General features: G+C 35.0%; 1 protein-coding gene across 6 annotated transcripts in view; it reads right to left on the bottom strand.

The window, feature by feature from the left end:
- LOC129804916 (zinc finger protein 236) overlaps positions 1–26,846 on the bottom strand; it is a 108,247-nt gene that overhangs the window by 59,550 nt on the left and 21,851 nt on the right. The window contains exon 1 of one of the 6 annotated variants that reach the window (XM_055852693.1): positions 20,277–20,402. The exons of the other annotated variants lie outside the window; for them this stretch is intronic. The gene's annotated coding sequence lies outside the window, so the exon portion shown is untranslated. Of the gene's footprint in view, positions 1–20,276; positions 20,403–26,846 lie in introns of those variants that run through there. 6 annotated transcript variants of the gene reach the window in all.

Below are 26,846 nucleotides of genomic sequence, written 5' to 3'. Positions count from 1 at the left end.
TTTGTGAATTCTTACTGGAGACTTACGAAATGCTCGAAAATTGTATAACCCACTAAAAAGTTTGTAAAAGTTTGTACATTTTCACAGACATTGTGCGCAACATGAGAGTTTGCCGACGATTTTTTGTTTTTTTTACAAACATTTGTTCGAACGTTTTTATTTGTATGGCAAAACTTTACGAACTTTAACGAATATATATTTGCAAAAGAACAAAAACTGCTCATCAAGTGATCATGTTACGAGCAATGTTTGTGAAAAAGCACAGACTTTTACGAACTTTTAATTCACAGAAAAAAAGTTTTCGTAAAATAGTTTGTAAAAGTTTGTTACAAAGTGCTTGTAATTCATCTAACCCACAAAAAAGTTCGTAAAAGTCTGTACTTCTTTCACAAATATTGTTTGTAAGATGATCACTTGACGAGCACGTTAAATGTTCGTAAACGCATAAAGAATGTTCGTGAAAGTTTCTCATCTGTTCGTAAAGTTTCGTCAGGCAAACAAAAATGTACGAACAAATGTTTGCAAAGGAAAAAAAAATACTCGTTAAGTGATCATGTTATGAGCAATATTGTGCAAAAAGTACAGACTCTTACAATTTTTTTAATGTACAGAAATAGATGTTTCTTAAAATGTTTTGTAAAAAAAATGTGATGGGGACTTAAAAAAATTCTCGTAAATTGTATAACCCACAAACAAGTTCGTAAAAGTTTGTAAAAGTTTCACAAAGATTGTTCGTAAGGTAATCACTTGACGAGCATTTTTTGTTTTTTTACAAGCATCATCTTACGAACAATATTTTTGAAAAAGTAGGGGGAAGTGGGGCACCTTTGAAATTGGGATTTTTTTTACCTATTTTTAAATATAATTTTGCCATATCGCGATATAATTTGACTACACAAACAGATTGAAAAGCTAAATTATATCACGATAAGGGTCAAATTTATTTAAAAATAGGTGAAAAATCCCAATTTCAAAAGTGCCCCACTTCTCCCTACAGACTTTTACTAAGTTTTTAATGGGTTATACAATTTACGAGCATTTCATAAGTCCCTAGTAGGAATTCACAAACATTTACGAAGAAGTTGTTCGCTTGTTTGGCCAAGCTAGAGCTGCAGACCAAACGGTTAGAGATAGAGATTTGAGGTCTTTGGAGGGCACTGCCTAAGATGACTTTCAAAGACTAAATAATGCCGTCGATGAAAAATCTCAATAAAGAGCTTAATATTTCTCGTAAAACATTCTCTTCAACAGTAAACCTACAACCTTTAGCATATCTCGTAAACAATTCATTATCTTAAATACAGCACTTAAATTATTCCTCCCTAAATTTTATAGTTATTTTTAAATCTTCAATTAAGAGTAAAAATGAGCAGTATAATGACAGACAACAAGTTTTCTTTTCGAACAAGCTCCTCTCTTGCTAACCGTAATAGCCACCAGTTTCACCTGTATTCTTCATCTTTCTCCAAATTCGAAAACGAGACCTCAGTTGCTGTTTTTGCTCCTTCACGGTTGTAAGAAGACAATAATTGAGACGAATTTGTAGAAAGATTTATGTGATCATGCGAGTTTTGTGTCGTTTTTTTTTGTGCATCTACCAAATTTGTATTATAATAGCATCGATTAGGGAAATTTCATTAAAGCCATTCTTCTCGTTCTCCCGCTAATGGGGAAGTTCTTGTCGGATTCTCTTGTTTGAGTCTTCTTTTTTTTCTCTTAAACTGCGGCCGCAAATGCGAGAATATGAGATGGACAAATTGAATAAAATTGAAAATTGACTGGCATTGGAAAAAGTATCTTTTGAAGGGAAAGGAGATGATGAGGAAATAAATTTTAATAATTTAACACCTTCCTATCTGTAAAGAGACGGTGTGGAAAATGGATGGTTCTCACACATCTATCCTCTACACATTTCCAATTATATGGAGCTCTGGTGGTTCGATAAAGTGGAGAAGAGGAATGACTACAGAAGAAGCACTTAGCCACTAATAATTTAATCACCCCAGCAGACCCAACTTGAGGCTCTATTTAATGGTGAGCCTCTCAATTGTGCCCGATGTCGCTCTCGAAAACACGATAAGCCTAACACCTCTCTCTAAAACCCAGCTGGCACCGTGAAAACGCGAGCATCGATCACCCATTGACCATCGGATTGGAAGGTGTAACTGTAATTAATCGCGCTATTATTATCTGAAAACTATTAGCTGGACGGATGTATGGCATGAATCTCATTGAAAATTTTCGTCTGAATTCATCCAACTTTCTCACACTCCATCTCTCCCATCATCTCCGTCATTCTTCACATGACGCTGTGACTTCTTCAAAAGTCCTCATCAAAAGTCAATGGCAATCGATGGCTGGCTGGAGCACAGGGCTTTCCAATACGACTTTGCAGGTGCCGCCAGATCATCCAATTCTCTCCCTCTCTATTGCTGGCCACAAATTGGCAACATCATCCACAATCGCCTTCCCGCTCTCACCATCAGCATCGCATGTGAATAAATATCACCCGTGATGGTCACCATCCAAGCTATATCCATTCCACTAATTAACATTCTCTCGCTCTCACGCGTTCGCTGGGCTTTTGGCGGGTGGAATTGAGTGGGTGACGTCAGACACAACGACTACAGTCTGCATCAGGAGAATAGAGACACCCCTATATTGACTTATGACTTCGTTTTTGCAACGGATGACTATGTGATAAGTCACCTACTGAGGGTTAACTGCCCTCTAGCGGGAGCATTAAGCGGTCTTCAGACTCGAGGTTTAGCCTTGTTTTTCCGAAGGTGACAGAATCATAATGGCAACCTTAATAATACAATCCTAAGTTAAATCTTCCTAAATATCTTCATTGATAAGAAATTTTAACAGTTAAGCCATATGGCTAAGCCTTAGGGCTGAAGCCCATATTATATGGACTTCAGATCTAAGGCTTAGCGGGTTTTAGTAATATATTGCATAAACTTCTTTAGTCTCTTCTATATCAGGCAAGTTTTTCTGCAAAAATTTGGACTCGGTATTAGATATTAAGAGTAAATGGTTTATCAAGAGCCTCAGTGGATCAGTTGGAAGAGTAGTGTCTCTATGACTCTGAGGTCTCGGGTTCAAAACTCGGCAGGTGCAGATTTATCAAGAGCGGTATTAGAATTAGACCAGTGAATCAATGAGGCCATTTACACCGCTGTATTGGATTGGGATTGAATTTTCCCAAAATCGGTTTTTGAGACAATTCTGTCAGAATTTATTACGGCAGTCTAAATGACCTCAATGAAATCGTTCAGATTGTGGCCTTAGATTAAGACTTAATTATCCGAAATCCGATTTTGGAACAGTTCTATCTAAATCTAATGCGGCGGTGTAAATAGCCTCAATGAAAAGTAATGCTATTTATGACAATGAACCGCTTAAACAAAAGAGAAGCTGGTATAGAAACGAGTTCAATTTGAAGAGATCAGTCGATAAAAATACACGTTTGCTGTAACTGATTCAACCAAGGCTGGTCTTCCGTAATATAGAAATGACACTGTTTATTTCCGATTCTACAGAAGCCGAGTTATTGAAATAGAAGAAGGCCTTGGGGAGTGAAATATAGTGGAATAATGGATGCAACTGATCCAAGTAAGGATGGTGTGCAGCAATATAGACACAGCAAAGTGTGTGACCGGTTCTACAGAAGCCAAGATATGGAGCTGGATGACCGCATTGAAGGATCATTTAGTATCGAGGAATAGGGAATGCATAATAGACCTTAATAAGGGGCCTGGATGCAGCGAAACCGATAGAGGTTTAAGCCTATCCATAGACAAATTCTTAATCTGAAATAGTTCATTAAATTTTGAAAAAAAAAAACACGAAAATAATTATTATTTAGGATTTAAGGACATTCGAAAACTGGGCTAGATCTCCAATCTGAAACATGTAACTTGAGTGAGTAATGAGCCTTGCTGTTTGCGTACTTGTTCCCGAAACCTAGGCTACAAAACCGATACTGATTTATTATCGGTTGGAATGAGTTGTCCAGAACAGAAAAACCTAGCAAAGGAAGGGATTAAAAATTGTCACTAACAGTTTTAAAGCCTTTGGGATTATTTCCATATTTTATTTTGAAAATCCTAAAGAAATATGATAAACGTCATAGGCTTTTATGGACTAGACCATCTCTTAACAAATCCGACAAGATTGTTGCTCCCGTTGCTCCCATGTTCGATATAAAACCCGAAACATAGCATCGAAGTGGAAGGGTGTATATTATTTAAAAACGGGTCCCGGTCAAAATCCCGAACGTCAAAATCCCGAAAGCCAAAATCCCTAACGCCAAAATCCCGAAAGCCAAAATTCCGAAGAAAAGTGTCATAGCTACTCCCACGATTGTACTCGCGCTTGTTGAAGGCAAAGGGAAATCTTCTGTGTCTTAGGAAATTATTCTAAACATTTTCCTCCATATAATTTCATCCCTTTCAGGATTTTGAAAATTCGGAATTTTGGCTTTCGGGATTTTGACTTTTGGGATTTTGGCCTTTTCGGGATGTAGCTTTCGGGATTTTGGCTGCCATCGTTAAAAAACATGTATCTCGATCTCGATCATTCTCAGTTATCAACTAAGTTGAGGAACTCTAAAGAACACTGATAAACTAGGAAAATGTTTTCCGATTATCGGAAACCTTTTAATTCCACCGGTCTGAAACCTTTTAATTCCAAATGCGAAAACATATACAGATACATTACAGATATGATTTAATATAAACAAGCGTTTGATAAAATCAGCAACATTTTTTCGATGAATAGTACAAGAAATGAAGATTTGAAAAATCGAAATTGATTTATTTAATTAAAGCTCTCCTGAATTTCCTGTAAATTTTCTCGTCCGTAAACTTTTCTCGCGTACTGTACAATTCTCAAACAATGCCGAAATATCATCGTTGTCCGCATTTTCAGCACTTTATGGACATGGACCAATTTGTGAGACTGGCCAAGAGAGTGCGAGGCCAAAACTTCAATTTCCGTTTTTGACTTGCTTCTTTTTATTCCCTCCATTTATTGATTTTTACTGCGATGCGATCGTTCTAGTTTTTCCTGAAGCATTTGTGTAACCTCTTGAGAGAATCCGCAGCATCACCTCCACAATTTATCCAACAATATGCACCCAAGAAGTGCCGTGATTCGAAGGTGGATTTGAATATCTCTCATCACAATATAAATCAACACTATTTACCATTACTCAATATGTTGAGTCAATTGACAATGATCATTGAATAGTTTAAAGTTTTATGTAGCCTGTGGATGTTATTTATTTGAAAATCACTCGAATATCTCACGTTGCGACGCATTTGATTAACATTTTATGCAAAGAGAGTGAGTTTGAATGTTGCCTCCCAAAGCATTAATATTGATTTTTTGGCCCGAAAAAAAAAGACCAAATATTAAATGCTTTTAAGTGAGACCAAACAGCATTCCTCCTGCTGTTGCTAAATAATATTAACTCCATCGGACCCAGACATAACGGAGCCAACTTCTTCGGGAAGCACTAAACCCATCGTGAGTATGAGTGAGAGATCGCGAGATTGAAAAGACAATGACATCATATTTTCAGTATTTATGGGCTTTTGGACAAGCGCGAGCTTTGATAAAATAGGTAAAATCGAGTGGATGGTAATAAGTTTATTTAGTAAAATAAAAGACACGAAACATAGCATGAAAATTGGTCGAAGCAGGTGAACGATTGCCTTCTTAGCACTCCAAAGTCTCTCAAGTGATCTTGCGTAGGTGCCTTTTTAACGTGATCGAGAGTCATTTTCACCGTAAGTGTATTGAACACATAGTCGTCTCTAACAGTCCCGTCAAATCTCTCGTGCGCTCCTAAAATCTACTTTTATTGCCGAACCCGACAGAGAATTTCAACAGGTGTACATATACCTAAAAGCTAGTCATAAGATTGTTCTTGCCTATGGGAGTCATGATTCTTTCATTGGGAATTCGATTTATTAGTCCATTAAATCGTATTAATCATCATATTTTAAAATCACCTTGAAGGTTTTAAAATTTGGAACAAGTTTGGAACGATCTGAGGAAACCTACGATACACTGAAACAGAATTAAAACGTACGTAGAATTAGATTAAAATCGGTTTCATTATTGTATCGCTTTAAAACATATTCGGACTAAGGTAGTAAAGGTTTAGCTTTTTAAAAATGTAACTTGTCGACATTCCGAAGTAGAAGATACGAACAGGAGAATGGATCTGACATATGAGTATCTTTTGCTGCTTATCCGAAATTAACCTTTACCGAAAACCGTAAAAAATCTATATCGTTTGTAGTGCACTTTGTCGGTATTGGAAATTCTAGGCAATACATCAACAACATACAGAATAAAATTAAAACAAAATTGGACCTTAAAAGATTAAACTATATAGTAATAATGGAGTTTAATAATATTGTAAGCGTTGTAGCTTTATTTGAAACCTTTTGGTCCAGGCCGAAATTCTGAAAGCTAAAATCCCGAGCGCCAAAATCTTGAAAGCCAAAATCCCGAAAGCGAAAATCCTGAAAACCAAGATCCCGAACTTCAATATTCCGAACTTCAAAATCCTGAAGGGGCTATAATTCTGAAAGTCAAAATCCCGTACGTCAAAATCTCTAACACCAAAATCCAGAAATAATCATTGTCATGAAACCCAAAATCTCGAAAGTCAATATCTCGAAAACCGAAAATCCGTAAGCTAAAATTCTAAAAACCAAATTTTCGTAAGCCAAAAACTCAAATGCCGAAATTCCGAAAGCGAAAATCCCGAAAACCGAAATCTCGAATTGGTAAAAGTGTCCTATTATGACACTCTTAGGGTATTTTGGCTTTCGGTATTTTAGCTTTCGAGATTTTTTTGGCTTTCGGTATTTCAGCTTTCGATATTTTTTTGGCTTTCGGTATTTTGACTTACGGGATTTTAGCTTTCAGGATTGTGGCCTTTCCGAAATTTTGTCGTTCAAGTTTTTGGATTTCGGGATTTTAGTTTTCAGGATTATGGCCATTTCGGAATTTAGTCATTTGAGCTTTTGACATTCTGGATTTTGGCTTTCGGTATTCGGGCTGCCACGGATTTACGTTAAGAAATTGTACTCTTCACTAGATGACTGATCGACCAAACCGAAATTCTGAAAGCGAAAATCCCGAAAACCAAAATCTCGAATTGGTAAAAGTGTCCTATTATGACACTCTTTCGGTACTTTAGCTTTCGGGATTTTGGCTCTCGATATTTTGGCTTTCGGGATTTTAGCTTTCAGTATTGTGACCTTTCCGGAACTTTGTCGTTCAAGTTTTTAGATTTCGGGATTTTAGCTTTCAGGATTGTGGCCATTCCGAAATTTAGTCGTTTGAGCTTCTGACATTCTGGATTTTGTCTTTCGAGATTCTGGCTACCATGGCTCTACGATAAGAAATTGCACTCTTCACTAGATGACCTATCGACCAAACCGATTTTGATTTCTGGTCATTTTAGAAATCATGTATCAAAGTTGTTCAAAACACATTCCCTATGAATATGAGCTCAATCGAGAATTCTTAACTGAACCGTAGTATTCCAGTAGCTGTGAATTATGAAAGAATCAAAGTCTAAAAATACCATTGGAGACTATTTAATGAAATCTAAGCAGAATTGGCAAATTTCTCACGATAACATATTAAATGGGAAGTAAAGTTGATGGGTGTACAAAAAAAAAGTCTCAAGAGAAGAAAAATCACTTGACGGGTTTTTGATTGTTGGAGAAAACAAAACAGTTAAATTATTAAAATGAGTAACGATCAATCAATTACGGTAAATTCATCGTTAAAGTCATCATCAGCCTGGTGAGATTTAAGACACTACCATGCTTTTCTTTTCTCTTGCACACCAATCTCCTCAAATAGAAGGAGCTGAAATTGGCGCTTCGAGAGAGTCTTTCAATTTCTTTTGGAGCACTTTTTCTACACCAATGAATCGTGATCACACCTTCACAAAACCCAGCTGGGGTAAGACAAAAAAAAAATCCCTGAGCAAATTGAAACGATGCGAATGGGTATATACAAGAAGTAGAATTACTTCGGGCATCTTCAAAAGCCATTTTCTGTTGTGGCGAAATTATCACGTAATTGAGATTTTTCTTTCGTAGACAGAAGAGCAAGAAGTCAATTGTGATTTCCGTCCATGGCTCATTCACTTACAAACCATCATCCACTGAAGTGGCGCCTAATTTCTCATCTAGAGCAAGTGTTTTAAGCATTTCAATGGACTTGTAACCTCGAGACTGGTTAAAGAACCTCGACAAGAATCTTCAGTGAAAACCCAATTATGTTTTTTTTTAATCAACCTGATATGACTTGGCTTAAAAAAATTGTTAGTCCAGAGTCCCATTTCGGATTTAAGTTTTTAAAATCGAAATAGATCTGTAAGTTTTCCTTTGAAAATTGCCCTAGGACTAATCCAAAATCTTTAAGTTCTTGGTCTTAAAATTAATCAGTGTATGACCTATATTAAATAGATTTACTTATAAATCAAAACGAATTTAACAAATCACATGGGGTATTATTAAGGTTCTAAATGGTTTAAAACATATAAGAAAAAATTAGGAGTACTTTAGACCATAAGAACCTAGGACTTTCATTTCATTCAAACATTTGTAGCAGCACTTTTTCAAAATAATTTTCTAAACTTAACCATAACTATCCAAATTCTGTTTAAAACTCTTTATACATCCTAATAATCTTTTTTTCTAATATAAAACTTTCCATCATCGTTAAATAGACATTTAGTAATTCGAAAATCAAACTTGATATTCAGCTCTTAATATCATGAGCCTTGAACCATGTAGTATAGGCTTATAAATCAAACCAAGATGTTTTAACACGAAACTAGATTATGATCTTGGTTTCAAGCCCTTCGCTTCACGCTGTGTTTTATGTCCGACTACACCACGAAAAGTATAAGTACTTAAATTAAGCCAAACATAAAATTTTGAGATAAGATTAGTGTTCAGCCTGATAAACTTGTGTTCATTCAATGAATTTTCTAAAGTTCATGAAGCCCTAAATCTCAAAATCGTGCAGATTGGTTTCGCTTTTTATAATTAAAAACAAAATTGCATTTTAAAATTAATATTAAACTTTATAGATTTACGTTAATGCTGACGTTTACTCTAAATTCAAGAATCCTAACAAGTCATAAAAGGAATGCAATGTTTTCTATGCTTTAAATCTCAAGCCTTAAAAATAGGATTCAGCCTTATCTGCTAAGTTTCTAAATCAAAAGAAAAGGTCTCTGTCTAGTAGATCATGGTTTTAGATTTAACGCTTTACATTCTACGCCTAGTATCGTTCTAAATTTAAAAAAAAAAATGGGATTTCGTCTAAGGACAAAGTATGGTAGATAAAGATTTTAACACGGATTTAACCCTTTAAGGGGCACTCAATGGGTCAAGTGGTAGAGCACTCGCTCTATGATGCAAGTGTCCCGGGTTCGAATCCCCTTTAGATCACCAGAAATTTTTCTGGCGTTTAAGGCGTTCGGATTGCATTTTCACTGCATTTGATTTCACGGACATGGGACTGACAACCTCATCCCGTACAAGAAAATATTATAATGCATGTCTAGAAATCCCCTTGTGGGAAGGCCTAGTTCCTTCATGGAATGTTGTGCCAACATTATTATTATTATAATTAACCCTTTATGACCAGCGCACAATAACTTTTGTTTGTAAGCATGTTTTCGAAATTTCTTATGAGAGAGAGCGAGATGACTAGATCTAGATCTCACTCATTCTAATTGAAATGTCAAAAACATGTTTACTAAACAAAAGTTATTGTGCGTTGGGCATTAAGGTTAAAACCGGGGTCCCAAAAACAAAAACAATTTATTTGACTTTAGAAAGTTATTTTGTCCTTTAAATAGTCCAAAATATTAGTTTTTATTTTTGGGACACTGGTGTCCCATTCGTCATTAAAGGGTTAAGACTGAATGTTTAAATCAGTGCTCAAAGGTCCCAAAATCCTAAATAACAACTATTTTTAGTGTTTTTTATAATTATTTTCTTGAGTCGAAAATTTCCCAAAGATCCTGCCAAAAATAGGAAGAGTTCGGAAAGCAACAGATCAGCTTTATATGTATTTGTGTGCTAAAATTGTCTTTCCTTGTCCGTCATTCAATCTGTCCTACTTTCAACTCTATCCGACTTTTGGCAAATTATCTTTTAGCTAATCCTTAGATCTTAATTCCGTATAAATCTAAGTTGTCCACATCACACCAAATGGTAGTAAATTTCTAAATCGAATCAAAGATAAAACTTTTGCTCTAGATTGGGCTCGAATCTGATAGACCTAGGTTGTTAATTTAGGCTCTTCATCCAGTAAGTTTCACCTTCAAAATAATGCTAAAGCAAACTTTGGCCATAGGTTTAAGACCTTTTTTCACATTTACACTTTAGCTGTGTTTCGGATATATGAAAGTGGGAGTATTTTAAACGTATAGAGATACTCAATCTTCTTTTTTTTGCAAAACTAAAATAACTTAAAAAGTAGTTGAACAACTTTTGGTCAATAAGCCAAACGAACTCATTAGAGGTATACAATGAAGAGGTGAATAACGTGAACGAATTGCTACTGTCTGTGATCCATTTGCGCACCTCTTTCTCTAGCTTCCAATAGCTTTTGTCCAACATATTAGAGGTATTTCCCATAATTACATATCATTACTCAATTGAACTCTAATTCCCGACAAGGTGTGTGATTTCTGAAAGAGGTGTCTCATTTCTTCATTCAAGACCCTTAACTATCCAGGTGTCCTTGCGCATTATAGCTTCGGAATATAGTTCACTGAAATTTCCCCATCATTAGAGATTTAAGCACTCCCACGACGAAGCATTTGCCAGCAAATAAGGAGGTGTGTAGAGCAATTTTTGGCACTAAATAGTTCGTGACACAATTATACGGCTGAAAAGCACCTGGCTGTTGGAAGTGAATGCTGTGCAATTAAAAAATAATTTTCGCTAATAATTTTCAGCTGGAATTTTGCACCCGAAACGTGGTTGTATCTCATGTCATGATTTATTGTATGTAGGTGAAACGCAAAATGCCAACAAAACACCTACATTCATTTCTTAAAATTGCTGATTTAGTGCCTAAAATAGTGGAATGCTCATAAAATTCACTTCTAATGCCAATAAAATTATTTTCTCTACAATCATTGACAAAATAGACCACAATTTTTATACATATTTATTAAAAAAAAAAATAAAAATAAAACCTTTTGCCAAATTTATCCACTTGACTTATGTTCAGCTTCCCATTTGGCAACATTAGAAACGGTGTAAAACATAAAAGAAATCTATATAGCTGAAAGAGTTGATATTTTAGGAAAATAAATTTAATTCGTTTCTGTTTGATCTCTGAATTCTTCTTTCTACACGATGTATCTCTCTCAAAAATCAATTGATTGTGAATTAATTAATATACCTGACTTAAGAGTTTTCTGAAAGTCCAGGGAATAGAATCAACAAAGAGTTTGAGGGTTATTTGCTTAAAAAATCAACTATTTAACACCAGCTGTGCTTCTCACCATTTTTATGGAGATTTTCTCCTTCTATATTTCATCAAATTGAACTTTCAACTCTTTCGCCACACTCAGCATATCGACCATAATGAAAGGAGGTATCAATGCGAGCTAGACTTTGCAAAATGCTCGAACTCATGAGTTCCATATTGATTGTGTCAATTCGTGATTCAAATCATAGGGAAATTGAATAAGTTCATCAAGTTCGACGGAGCTTTTCGCGAAATTTCTACCAATTCGATAATCTCTTTTATGATACACTAGTTCACAACGGTTTTGAACTTATCTTAAACTTTATAAATCAATTTACAAAGCAAAGGAGTTTTAAGACTATAGCTTTGACTCAATTCCTTATTGTGCTTTACCAATTCCAAAATGGACACGCAAGCTATATGGCTAAACCTTATACCTAAGACACATACGATTTAAGCCGAGAGACGGTTTACATAATTATAATCAAAATAACGATTTAACTAAAATAACATTAGTTTCTTACGGCTTATCAGAAACTGATGGAAAAGTAACCTAATCATTATTTTGATTATCTGAATCGGCTCAATATTTTGGTATTTCTTGGCTTAGATCGTAAGTGTCTTCAGAACACAAGGTCTTAAATTTCTAAACAAGAAGCATGTAGGGGAGACCGGGGTAGAATTAGCCACCAAATGAAATTTTTGATTGAGTATAATTTTTACAAAACATGTTTGTATGTGGCTGATAAATATTTCAATTAATAGTAAGGGAAGTATATATTTAGAATAAAGAGTGATTTCCTCAATACTCCTTCGAAGGTAAACTATAAGATACCGCTATCTAATACTATACGTGGCTAATTCTACCCCGGTCTCCCCTACAGTGAATTTTCAAAATCTCATAGATCCGTTGTGCTAAGTATACCATTCCAAAGAAAGTTTCCCTAAATATTTCCTCTATTAAGAAACTGTAACAGTTAAGTTACATTGCAGTTGAAAACCGATAAATCCCATCCCGAGGGTACACCGCCCTTTAGCGGGAGAATATCAGGTATCTATAGCTCTCAACAGGAATATCTTACGATTAATGCTTGTAATCCGAAAAGTTATATTAGTCATCGCTAATTGTAAACTTATTCCTGAAACTGTATCTTCGATTGATCCTCTTCTGTAACCTTAGCTCTACTTGTTAAGCAACAAGTTCATTAAGAGTTAACACCGGTTTTAAATCGTCTGGAATTCCAAAACCTCTTAAGTAAATTAAAATTTGAACAAATGTGTTGAGTCATGGGCATTTGGGTGTCTTATTAATCTTCGATTTTCAAAAATTCTTTAAAAAGACTGATCAACGGTTAGTGGCGATTATGGCCTAGCAAACTTTAAAACGTAAATTTTAAGAAAGGTATGCGGAGTCAATTCGGTTTCCAAGGGTTTTGCAGAGGAGATCCTGAATTTGCCTCAGCTAGTTTCTCCTAAAAACTCCAATAGACTCAGGTTGACCCTCAAAAATATTATATTTAGCCTGTAAATTTTGGTAGTAAAGATTTATCCCAAGCTGGCATATACTAGGGCTTAGGATCATCGACTATGGGTCCTCTGAATAAATTTCCTCTGCCTAATTCTTTACAGTCAAATTTTATAGACTGGATTGATATTCCAAAGGATCTGCCTGAGTCTATTTTGACCCTAACACGATATTCAGACTAGGCTCTGCCCAGTGCCCGAAGATATTAAATAACAAGCAATTTTATTGGGTTACCTGAATTTAATAAATCATTAATCTTCAATGTTCATTTTTCAGAAAAAAATTTTTCAAAGCTTTTGATCGATATGAATTTAAAGAAGTTAAGCAATATGGTTAAGCCTTAGGTCTGAAGCAGACGGTGGTTGGCGATCCCTTATTATGCCTTGCAAAGTTTTTATATTTCGCGTCAAAATGCTTTCAATATCATCCTTTTTCTAACCTCTGACATTCATCCAAAATATTGCAACTTTAACAGAGCAGAAAATTCTATTTTTTTTTGTTTTTTATTAGAATTCTGTGTTTTCGAAAAATCGACAATGTTCTTACATAACTGGCATGTACAACCTGAGACAGAGCTTTGCCACCGATTTATTCTGGAGCTTAGTTAAAAATGCTAAGACGGCGATGGACGCTGAAAATTACAGTCTCTCATCAAATCGAAATTGTACTTCGAAAACATTTTTAAAAGCTCTGACATACTTTTTAGATCAGGAAAATTTCATGTAATCGCAATTAACATCCCTTTCTATCTTAGATATTTTTCATATGTCTATCCTACTCTTTTGAACTCTTCTTCTTCTCTTGCATGTCATAACAAATGCAGTCCAGTTCAATTTATTTTTGAATGCCAAAGGGTGAGATAGGTATATGTGAAACATTTGAGAAAGAGAGGGATGTGAATTTTGGTTTCAGGAAGTCTTCCTGATCTTAAGTGTGTGCCAATTTTTTTGTCTATCTATCTCGTGTAGAAATTTAGCGTTTAATACCAAATGAAATATAAAATTTTATGATGGATTAATTGCACCTTTCACTTTCCTCATCAAAGTACTTGCTCCTGGTCTTCTGATCCCACGCAACGATTGGCGAATTTATTGGCAATCACTGTTTTATTTCATAAAGTGTAAATTGTAATATCGTCACTTGGATTAGCAATCATCGTAAATTACTTGTCATGTTCGTGTATTTATTTGTTACAAGAACTGTGATTTCGCGACTTGAAGTTTGTCCGCTTTAGCCGAAGAGCTCGATTATGGTAAGTCGGCGGCAGTCACAACCTTAGAATTTTTATGATATTAGGGTCGATTTATAGTGGGTGGTCTCTCACAAACCTGTTTGCTATCTCGAACCTTTTAGCGTTTATTGCTCTAATGGGCTAAAAAACGGTCACTCAGCGGTATGCTACTTTTCACAAAATGTCAGAATTCCACAATTCCACCAAAATATGATCACTACAAGAAAAATAAATCCCAATAAACATAACTCAAAATCAATGAATTATATAACATTCTTTTCTCTTTGGAGTGCGAGCCAATAAAACGGCCAGAAGAAAGGGAATAAAATGGGAAAAAGAGAAGACATTAAAAAACAGTGGTTTATATTCTCTTGTCGATTGATGATCGTGAATTTATAATTCCAATTCCTTCATCGGTTATATGGGAAAAATTTACGCGATGTCTGGGATATTATTTATAAAAATTTTCTACTGATAATAAATAAGGCGGACTATCTCATAAGAGCCTTATAATGATGCGATCTTGAAGAAATAACTTCTCTCACTCCGATCGTGCTGAAAAGTCTCGAAATTTCAAGAGATCGAAAATGAATTGAGGGTGTATGTGAAATAAGAGAAACCTCGGGTTTTGTTAATTATACAGACGATGGATGGTAAAAAAAAAGAGACGAAGAAGAAGAAAAATAATGATCAACAGATCACATTTCATCGGACTCTGGCGAGGAGAGAAGAACCACGATAAGATAGTTGGGGAGACGTTCTCTTTCTTGTATGTTGATAAATATGAGCGAAGAAATATCGTGGGAGTTGAATTGTGCATATATGAGACTTATCCGAACGATGAAAAAAAAAGCCAAGGTGAAAAGCAGGATTTCATTGGATTAAATAACAAGTGTCTGTGTTTCGTTCTTTTTTTTTAACTTCTTTTTATCTTGCTTTAAAGCCAATGGATTTTCTCACAGAAAATCCCAACAGACATTCTGACCACAAGTCTTTGCTCTCGATGCAAATGTAGACAAATTTCAATTCTCGATGTTTATCGCTTAATTCTGCATCAATGCATTTAAAATAAGAGACACTAATTTACTCATACTATCAGAGCATTAAGTGGTATCCAATTTGATTAAAGAATCAATGTAAAATTCATAATATTTAGTGACTGAATACATTATCGACTGATTTATTTATTTGTGGAAAAACGATCAAGAAAAGTTTTTCCCCATTAAAAATTTCAATATTAACGGTAGAAAATTTTGTCAATTTGTTTTTTAATACATTTTTATTTTTTATTGAGAAGGAATCGAAGGAATCAATGGGACAGAGATACCCGACTGACCTACCCTACGGTAACGGAACACCACTTACGAAGTTCTTACGAAAAATTGAATAATAAGAAGTGATAATTGGGGAAAGCACCCATGCTTAGTACGATCCCAAGCTTCGTAATGACTAAATTTTTTTTATGTTTCTCAATAAATGTGATTCATCGCACACATACCTTAAACACTAGGACAAAGTGTTCTGTTTGTAAAATATATTGCGGAGTCACATTTATTCAGAAACAGGAAAAATTTAGTCATTACGAAGCTTGGAATCGCACGAAGCATAGGCAATTTACCCTAATACAGTAAAAGGTTCTATGGGGGGATCTATCGTAGAAGCAAAATGTGTGCTTTATAGACCGAGACTTTTACAAGTCTTTTAATGCACCTTTAAATGGTTTGGAATGAGAATTTTGTATTGAAATTTCCATAGAAGCTCTTGGGCTCCTTAAGAGTGCTCCACTTTGCATTTAGTAATCTCAGTTATCAGCCAAGAGCAATATAAGCAAAACATAGAATTTTGTTTCTGTAACACTTTACTTAGAAATCTCCACAAGACCATTTAAAAAAATATGATTCTTGTGTTGGGCTAATATTAAAGTCAAGTGCAATTTATTTTTTCGAAAACATTAAGGGAAAAATACTTCTTGTGATCTAATGGGGACTCGTACCTGGGGCCCCTGTAGGTTAACCCTTTAAGGACGATTGGAACACCGGTGTCCCAAAAAGAAAATAATTTTTCCTGACTACCTAAAGTTACTTTTTCCTTATGTGTGTATGTAATTACAAAGTAGAAAGTTGAAGGAATCTAGGATATTTCTTGGAAGTCTCCAGCTATTTGCTATATAGTAAATTTTTAAGCTCAAAAAATGACGAATTTTTGAATTCTTATAATGAAAAATAATTTTAAATATTTTTTATACTTCCAAGGCTTTTTAAGCAAAACCGTTTTGAGAAAAGAAACTACAATACCCAAACATATTATTTTTCATTAGATTGAGAATTATCATTCATTAGTATTGTTAGAAAAATTATTTAATTTTTTAGGCTATTTTTGTTCCTATCAGAGACAAAAAATAAATCAAATCAGACTCTGTTGGCTTTTCGAAGGCCAGATAAAAGACCTTTTACAGATTTTGTTCATTGGTTTCATTTTTATTGCTTATTTTCGGTCCGAGAAAACTGTCTCGTCGTTAAAGGGTTAATGTGGAATTTGAACCCAAGCCAGTGAAAGCTAGGGAAAAGCGCGTTACGTTTGGGCGACTGATTTGATCCATGGCTCTTTTCAAGAAATTTGAGGCATTGGACTAGCTATTAAAATATAGTATTATATTGGGCCAAATTCTTAAAAAAAAAATGGGTTGTTCGAAGCTAAAGTCATTCGAAGGTAGCGTGCTTATCCCTGTGGTGAATAATGGCCAAGTCTGTCCCTTGGAATTTTTAAGGACTTTCAACTAAACTAAACCCAAAAGTAGAAAGTTTTGAAATCTCCTTCCCTTCTTAGCACTCTGTCTCATTGGCATCATTCACAAATTTTTCACCGAACCCGCCTTGCCCACCGTGTCCCCAAACATTTCCACATGCCACACAGCGCACTCATTTCCACTGAATAGCTGTTGATCGTCCATCCGTCCAAATGACTATTTAGCAATTCAATCCGTCGACAATATATTAATTATTCATTGAAATGTGCAATTCGATAAATAAATCAGCCAACACAAGAAGTACGGTCACAAGTGTATTATGTGACAGAACAGGCAAATATTGTGGGGCAGTAGAAGATTCTTCACTCATGATGGCCAAGATGAAAGATTTAAAGGCAAAAGAGAGAAGAAGAAAATGTCACCCGGTTTGGTAACTTTGTCTCACCCCGAAAAAAAACCCATCAAACAATGCTACGGAATTACTAAATGTACCATCAAGTGGACCAAATAAATGTATAGAGGCATTCCATTGCACATCACGAAACCATAAGGTATATTCATAAACCGGAAGATAATCCAGTTGGATGCGAAATGTAGGAAATGGAAAACAATAGTTGTGAAACGATTTCTTAAGACCAACTTTCCACATTATTCTGACAATTTGGTCTATTGAACAAATTATTTTTCTGTATAACGACAGGTGTTTAACTTATAGCTCCACACTCATGACCAGACTTTTGACTCAACAAAAAAAATCAGAATACGGTTTAATGGAAAATCATGCAAAGCGCTTCAGAAATTGCTCGAGGAGACGTTATCCCGGTTGACACTGAAAGCATTTCATCGTAAAATCAGATTTAATATTTGTCAGCAAAGTGAAAGTATTAAAAATAATTGAAGAATTATTACGAATGATAATTTACTTACTCCTCGTAATACATTATCAAAAATCTTACCTGATAAGAAATTAGATAAGCTAAGCTATATAGCTAAACTTAATACGGGTGTCTGACCTAAAATTTAAACTAGGCTTAAATATGAAGAGTAAAAGATACATTAGATTCTTAAAAACCAGTAAAATTACTTGTTTTTCAGGATTTTGATATCCTCGGAAACTTAGATAAGCGTCTATAGCTAGGTAGGGTAACCGGATCGATTTCCGAAAAGTGCTACTTACACGTTTGTTTTTGGACTGATGAAATTCTTTTTCACTTCTTCTAAATCCATAGAATTATTCACTGTTTCATTCAGAAACATAATATAAAAAGTATTATCAAAAATATTAAAGAAAATTTATAAAATAATGATAATACTGAAATAAGTCAGAATGCCTTAACTGGGTCGCCTTTTCGCTATTTCACGTTTAATTAAACCTTTGGATTTAAAATACTTTTTTCACAAGGAAAAAACAATAAATGTTTTCAATCAACCAGCTGTCATTAGCGAAAATATCACTGCTAGAAAATTTTTAGTGAAGAACCCAGCTGGTAGAAGATTGAAATGAGTAGATTACAGTCAAGTGTGCTACTCCGGGCACTCACTTATTTAATAGATAAAAATATTATTTTTGCTTTTCTCAAACTTGAATAGTTATATTATGTTACTGTAGTGACTATATTACGGAAATAAAAATAAAAATAAAAATATTATTTTAAGTGGATTAGTCATAAACGATCCAGATAGCGAAGCGCCCAGATTAGCATACTTAACTATAGTCTGAATACCACTTTAGATCTGAAGCCGGTATTAGGTAGGCTATATAAAGGAATATCTAGAATTTTATTGTACTAAGTCGATAAGGCCTTGTATGGCCTAGGAGGTTTAAATCCGTTTTTGGATATTTTAAAATTTTATCAAGCACTTGTAGTAGGTTTTCAAAATTTACTGAATACATTCCCCTTATGAAAGATTCCCCAGAAAAACGGTATTAGGTATTGTGAGGAGACCTAGACCTTGGGATAGACCTACAACAAGGCTGCTGAATCAAATTAAGGACCTTTCCTTGGAGCGCTTTTAATAATAATACGCTGTTTTTCATTCATTTACGACAATGGCCTTGAACTACCCTTCCTAACAGCTTTTCAAGGTCAAAATTCAATCAGCTTTATGTAGTTTATTTTTGACCCAATTTTGTCTTAATGTGTTTATTGATAGGCTCTTGATTCCTTGACATTTTGAACCAGTTAAAATCAGTAATAAACCATTAACAAACCGTTTACGAACCGATAATTAATATTTTTCCGAACAGGTTGAAACTTGATGTAATTAAAATTTTAAATTTAGCAAAAAAATCCGAAATTTATGTCACAAATTTATTTCAAAAGTAAACCCTTAAGGCAATGCACTTTGGATTTGGTAAAGGTAAAACTGTGATACTGATAATAAAAAAAAGAAGGAGTCTGCGGGAGGAAGAATGAATACAAACAGGTTCCTCTCTTTATTATGAAACTTTTTTCTTCACTCCAATCCCAACATTCCTCTTATTTATCTTCACTTCTTCACCTTCTCACTCACAACATCATGTTAGGAACTTCTTAATGTTTATATTATTATTGTTGGCCATTATTGTTATTGCTGTTGCTTGTTTTATTTGTTGCATTGTCAACGATCAAAATGGGAACATAAATTATTTATAATATCACATTTAAACTTGCCAAGCTTCAATACAAATACCTCTTCTCAACATATCTTGCAAACGTTTGTTAAGCTCTCCCTCGCACACATTCACACAGAAAAAAATATTTCTTTTCCACATTACGAAAAACCACATTCACGCAATCATTTCGGTAAGTGAAAAGAAAAAGGAAAAATTTTGTGTCATTGTTTGGTTGTTTTGAGTGTTAAAATATTTCACACTTCGTGGCACTTTTGTCTGGGGAGGAAAACCACAAGGGAATTGGAATAAAAAGTGCTTTAGTTTACTGTTGTCTCTTCCCAAAAGGAAACCACACACGTTTGTTATTTTGCGGGAGGAAATTCTATGATGTGTGTCAGAATTGCTTATCAAGTGCTTTGTCACACCAACTATTGATAATTTTCCCTTTAATCTGCGTCTTGTAATTTTTTTTAAAAACAATTTTTCCAAGCACTTCAACGACCTCGCGAATTAACGTCACACAGAGTTTTCTTGAGTTTCTTCCGAGAGAGAGAAAGAGAATGTGATTGCATTTTTACAGTACATGAGAGATATCTTGAGCCCAATTATAAGTAAAGATATTTTAAAGTCTTACCACGAACTAAAAGAACGAACAAAACAGTCCAATGAAATGGATTAAAGAAATACAGAAAAAAACACTTTTAGAGTACAAATATCAAACCTACTTCAACGAGGGTGGATGAGCAACTGGAATCCGGATTAACTGCGACTAATTGCCTCTCCTCCACAAAATTAATCCCAAAAGTTCCGTTCTGTATATCTTCACAGTCGTTTAACAATTAACCACTCGTATTGGAAAGAGAAGGAGAGTAAGAGTTTTGCTTTTAGATCAGCTTTTAGTAATTTGTTTCCTCAATTGATAAAGTTAAGATTTCTTTTAAATTTGTAAATAAATCTTTGAAATTAAAGAGTTAAATTGCATTAAATTCATAAACTAAAAAGCGTAATAAAGCTAAAATGAGACTATGAAACGTCCTTAGATTAATTTTAATTTTAGAAGTATTCGTGAGAAACTTCTCAAAACTTTTTAAAGATTCGGATATACGGTAGAATCTAAGAAATTAATATATTTAGAAATTTAGAATGTACTTAATTATGCAACGCCTTAAAAGCCTGGGATGGCATGATAACTTATTTTCGATTCGATACTATCGACTGTCGATTCTGAAAAATTTAAACAATAGCAGGACTTCGTGTGACTAATTCAGATATTTATAAACAGGCACATCCTTTTAAGAATGTCACAAACAATGGCCCAGCAATGCGTAAAAAGTCGACATTCACTTAATCTAACAGATATAGATTTATCGATACTATCGATTCGATAGTGTCGAAAAGTTATCATTCCACCCCTGTAACGATTTGAGGCTCAAAGCATCATCGGTTTAAATCCTAAATCCTAAATAAATATCCTAAATAAATATCCTAAATCCGTTTTAGGATATTTTAAATTTTTATAAAGCAAGCAATTGTAGGGAGTTTTCAAAATCTGATTCTTATTATGCATCGATAAGATAAAGATATTTAATTTTAAAATGTCAATTTCTTAAGTCTCTAAGCTGAAACTCAAAAATTTAACAATAACGAACCTGTAATGGAAATCCAAAACGTTCTTTAAGCCTTCCTCATATTTGAGACTGATTTTTCAATTTTTTTTGTAAAACTAATTTAAAGATATGATTGGAATTAAACCCTATTAGCTCCTTACTTAAAATAGAAAGTGTTTAATTTTTACAATAAATAAAGCAAGGGCCCTGTAGACGGCCGATTCCACAACCCGTAAATTGTATAAATAATCTCACTAGCCGAGTTGAGGAATAGGCCGACAACACGGCCTTTGCCTTATTTAACTGAATTTTCAAGTTTTTTTTAATGATAGAATTGAAACGATAATCTCTGAAATTGAAGATTACAGGGATTTTCTCTTACTTTGCTACTTATTTATTTTATTACTTTTATTTATTAATTCTTCAAAAATGTTAATTGTGTCACCTTATAAGATAAGGACCATAATGAAAAGATCTTCAGAAGCCTATTAATCTTGGTTTTGTAAATCTTTCAAAAAAATGTATTAAGCGTATAAGTGAGCCAGATAACTTGACTTAAATTTCATCTAGATAAAAAATTTTAATTTCGAAATATTACTTTGAAATCGGAGGAAGTCAAAATCCTGAAAGCCACGATACCAAACACAGAAATCCTGAAAGGGAAAAAATCCCGAAAACCTGAATTCCTAATGGCCGATATTCTGAAAGGGTCGAAATTTTTATTTTATTTATTTCGATGTACCGGGCTTTTCTTGTCATTTTGTACGTTGTTCAGTTTACAAGTGTATTATTCAGATTACAATGTTTCGTGAAAATATCCATTCAGACGCTTCAATCACTCGCATCGGGCGGGACTCGAACTCACCACTGTGACAGTCGAGCCGGGGCACCGTCCAAGAGCCGAACGCTCTTACCAATTGCACCACGGACCCCCTAGGGTCGAAATTACGCGAAGGATAATGTGTGAAATCATTTTCCAAGGGTAAATAACTGTGTCGCTCACGGTTCACACGATCTACCGATTTCTTCCAAAAAAAGTACAGATCTGTCGATCTCGCGTCAATCTTCCGATCTCATGCCGATCTATCGATCTGCCGATTTCTGGGTAAATTCCGCCGATCTGTCGCTTTCTTAAGAAAATTGTGCCTATCTGTTGATTTTTAGCTCTAGATCAGCTCTATTTTGCTGATAACCGTTCACGGTTCACGTTGAAAGTAACTTTCGAAGACTTTCAGTCTTCGAAATCTCTTACCGTTTGACCTCTAGCTCGGATCAAGTAAAAAAATAATGTCCAAACAAAAATTCAATTATCGGTACTTAACCGATTCATCACTGATGAAGATCGATGTAGCCGGGTTAGAAATGTAGCTTGGTTTAGAAATGTAATACCTTTCAAAAATTTCCAAATTTAATCAAATCGGCTAACAATATATGTAAGGGATTAAGGTAAATTTATCTGGCATTTACATAAATTTCAAAAATATACTAAAACTCCATATAAATTGTATAAACTTATTTAGATAATTCTAAACTAAAGTGACTTACAACCAAAAAAAATAATAAACTTATGTTTTATGCATATCTTCTACTTAATTCAATGTGACTGAGGGTGATTTAGCTTTATTTGTGGTTTTCACACTCATAGCGTCTAAATCATGTTTATACCGAGTAAACCTAATTGTGCACATTTAATTAAACAATAATTCAAGTTAAGAAGCTATAAAAGTATATCTAAAAATACACAAGCAATTGATATGGAACTAACTTGTTACCATAATCAATGTCAAATTAGACATTTTAATGAAAAGGCTTGTGAGTTAAAAATTGGTTAAAAACTTGTGCCTTCAATCTAACGTTAATTGAGATATAAAAATTTTAATCTTCCTATAATTTAAATATTGAGAAATTTTAGTTTTATTGAGCCGTCCTCATCCCGTTTCAATGTTTTATGGCTATTTATACTGCTAACCTGATGGGTACCTAATGGTAGCAATTGTGTGTATCCTTCTGCCACCCACTGTACCCAGTTACTTTGAGGTTAAGCGAACTTGAGGGAATAAAAAAGATGCAGTGAAATTCTTGGAGAAAGATAAAAAGATACGTCGTGGCTTTTGAAGACAATGGTGTATTCCTATTTGTAATGTCCTTTTGTGTACCTCATGTTTATCTTCTTATTCATTCCCCTGTCCTACTCTTTTTCTAAACACCACCATACGATCATTCTTTATCAATTCGCTCGCGTAAATACAAAACACTCAACGAGAAAACGATTAAAATAAAATGAAAGAAGGCAAAAAAATAGCCGCGCGCAATCGTTGACTGATCGTATAATGTGTTTCATTGCACATAAAAATTTATTTACTGAACGATCGTCATTCACTATCTGGTCAAAGAAAATCATTCAAAATACAAACACACGCACCATTAAGTGCAGGATGAGGTGAATTTGAGACCGATTGAGGTTCCAATGTTATGCTCAAAAGTTGGACATCACAGCCAAATTTATGCTACCATCCAGTGACTTCTTTGGTGTCTTCCGTCGATCTTTCTCCCGCTTCTTTTTCCGTTAAGTGAGATTTTTCCCCCTTCATGCCCAAAATACGCCGGACGGACCCAACGGAAAGATAAATTATTGATTGTGATCAATTCTCTCGCTGTGAGTGCGAAAAAAGATTTCCCAGGGTCATTTCGAAAGGAGGCAAAAGCTATGTTGAGGGGCAGACAACTCTGAAGATTACTGTATCTGACCATTAGAACTTAAACATAATTTTGTGTGGGATCAGTATTAATTCTTGAAGATTCAAGTACTTAAAGTCTATGACGCAGAAAACGAATTGTCCCAAACGGATCCTTTACTTTAAGAAAGGACGTCTACATTCTCATAGATAGTCGTCAAATGGTTTCTATTGAACCGTATTACAAAAAAAATCAATATTAATTTTGGAATATTTAGAACCATTTTTTTACGGATTTACACAAGAATAATCCAAGATCGGTTCTCCAGTTCAAGGAATGTTGTAGTGATAGGTAGATGTCAACAGTTTCCTATTGAAAATTGATTTCAGTTTTAGTTTCAAGAACGGTTTTCCAAATCTTCATGGATATGTAGAAGTCAGTTCTTCTGTTAAGACTGCAACGGTCATAACTTGAAGTTGTTAGTCACTTCCCCAGGGGTCGTTAGGAAGATCTTCGAAGGCAGGCCAGTTGGATCTAGGACGGTCGGCAGACCGAGAAAAAGATGGGAAGATGATGTGGACAACGATGCGAGGAAGATAAATGTGAGAAATTGAAAAGCTATGATGAGTAGTCGGGAGAATTGGAGGCGCGCCGTGGAAGAAGCCAAAGCCCTACATAGGCTGTAGTGCTGGATAACTAAGTAAATAAGTCACTTCCCCTGTCTAGGAAGGATCCCTAAGAGGTTTGTGATGAAAAGAAATCAGTTTTGGGTTGACCGAGGAATAGGGAACATCAAGCTCCGGGTTCCTGGACTACAGAGACCGGATAATTGGTTACATCAAGGCCCAGAACATCGTCTAGATGTCTACTGTTTAGTGTCGAAGATCAGTATTAATAGCTGGATCAGAACGGATTAAGACCTTCTTTCGCTTCCTTCAATTTTTAGTCGCTCGCTACAACGTTTCGGGAATACGATGTTCCCTTCATCAGGCACAGAATAATTAAAGAAGAAACAAATAAAATATACATCGCTACACTTGACGTAAACTGGGATTGGTGGACAAGATTAAAGATCGTACATAGTCGTACATATTCGGATCGGTATCGATTGTAAGAGGTTTTCCTTTGTAGATGACCTCATGCTACAGATTTTTCAAAAGCTCTCCTCTTTTTCAAGAAAGGACTTTCAATTCTTCATGAATGTTGACGTCAACAGTTTCGCTTCAAAGATCTGCAACAGTCGTTGACTAAGATTAAGGTCTTAGATTAAAGTTGGCCTGAAGTGGTCCTGAAGATCAAGGACCAACGGTTAAAGAAGTATACATCTTAAAGGTAGACGTTGAAAACTTCTTGTTGAACTGTCGACCAAACCCTTAACCTAGGGCTAAGAATGAAATCATGTTTTCAGTGAAGAGATCCGCATGAGTAGCGAAGGATGATACTAGGAGCATTTCCATACGGTTTTGAACTGGAATTCTTCTAAAGTAGTCCTTTAGTTCAGAGAAGATATCATATATCTAGATCTAGAGACATAGTTTCGTGTTCTAAAGGGAGTGTACTGCATAAAAGTTGACGTGAACAGTTTCTCTATGAGCTAAGAAATAAATATAGTCCTTGACTTCACCAAGTTAGCTTAGTTCATTTAGTCTATCAAGAACTAATTTTAACAAGTCAATTATCAAAATTCTTCTGAAGACGTTGAAGAAGAATTAGGAAACTGTATGATGACATCTATCGATTTATAACGTTTCGCAATGCTTAAGTTATTGGCCCCTAGATTGAAGTTGTGTGAGTGGATTAATCGATTCGCGAAATCGTACTGCTCAAGCATTTATTGCCACAGTAATCCACTCAAATTGATCCACGAAAGATGCCTGACAATTTCCCACGATTCGATGGCTGTCTCTTGTGATTCTGGAGTGAGACACTGCTGAGATATCCAATCTTGACACCTGCTTCTTCAATAAAATTAGTATCACGGATTTATGCACTTGTTTCCATCATTGTTCACCTCCTTCACCGTCATCCATGGTGTGTGTATTTTTCATCATTATTTCCATTTTAATGTGCGCAAAGATTTCAAGTCCACACACTGATGATGATCTCCGGAGAATTTAATGCTTCTTGGCTTTAGGTGCTTCTGACGGTGATGCTGTTGTATCTGGTACTCAAATTGGAGGTGGATTTCTTTTACTTGTTTCTTGTCTCTTGGATCGCTTTTTTTTCTGGTGCCTCCTTCCCATCCCAAACTCCTCCACCTCTCCCTCAGCCACAGCACACCATCTACACGAGGATGGTTAATTCTCCTTTTTTTCCGACCATCATCATCTTCTTTTCGGGTTATTGCTGTTTGGCGCTGTGTTCCCCTTTTTTATGTCTGAATCGGATATTTCCATACCTACAATCGCTCTCTCCCTCACACCAATTACCCGGACATCGAAGCAAGAAATGTTTTGTATAAATGTATTGAAATGTATTTTGTAATTGGCTATTTATTATACGACGGGACTTTTTTTTCTCTCTTAAACTCCCTCCTGTTCACTTGAGATGCTGAACTAAAGAGAGAGTCCAAGACGAGGGAATTAAGTGGGAAATATGCGGGAGGAGATGAAGACCATCACCAGTCCATTTGAATTGAACACTGAGAGAAAAATCCCAGATTGATAATTCAGTTGATTTAGAATTCTTTGCTTAATTTACTGATTGTACATGTCGATCGACATTCTGGAAGAATGTCAGACGATTTGTCATCAGCAATAAAATGAATATATTTTAGTTTTTCAATAATCCCAGGGAATTGACCATTTTATATCCAGTGGGGGCCAAAATAATAGAATCAGCTCCGCAAAGAGCACTATTTTACCTTTAGCATTTCTGTTTATTCCAATTCGTTGAAATAATTTTGATATAGAAATGTTCAA

This window comes from Phlebotomus papatasi, chromosome 2 (assembly GCF_024763615.1).
Source record: "Phlebotomus papatasi isolate M1 chromosome 2, Ppap_2.1, whole genome shotgun sequence".
Classification (NCBI taxonomy): Eukaryota; Metazoa; Arthropoda; class Insecta; order Diptera; family Psychodidae; genus Phlebotomus; species Phlebotomus papatasi.
This window is presented reverse-complemented; position numbering and strand designations above follow the sequence as displayed.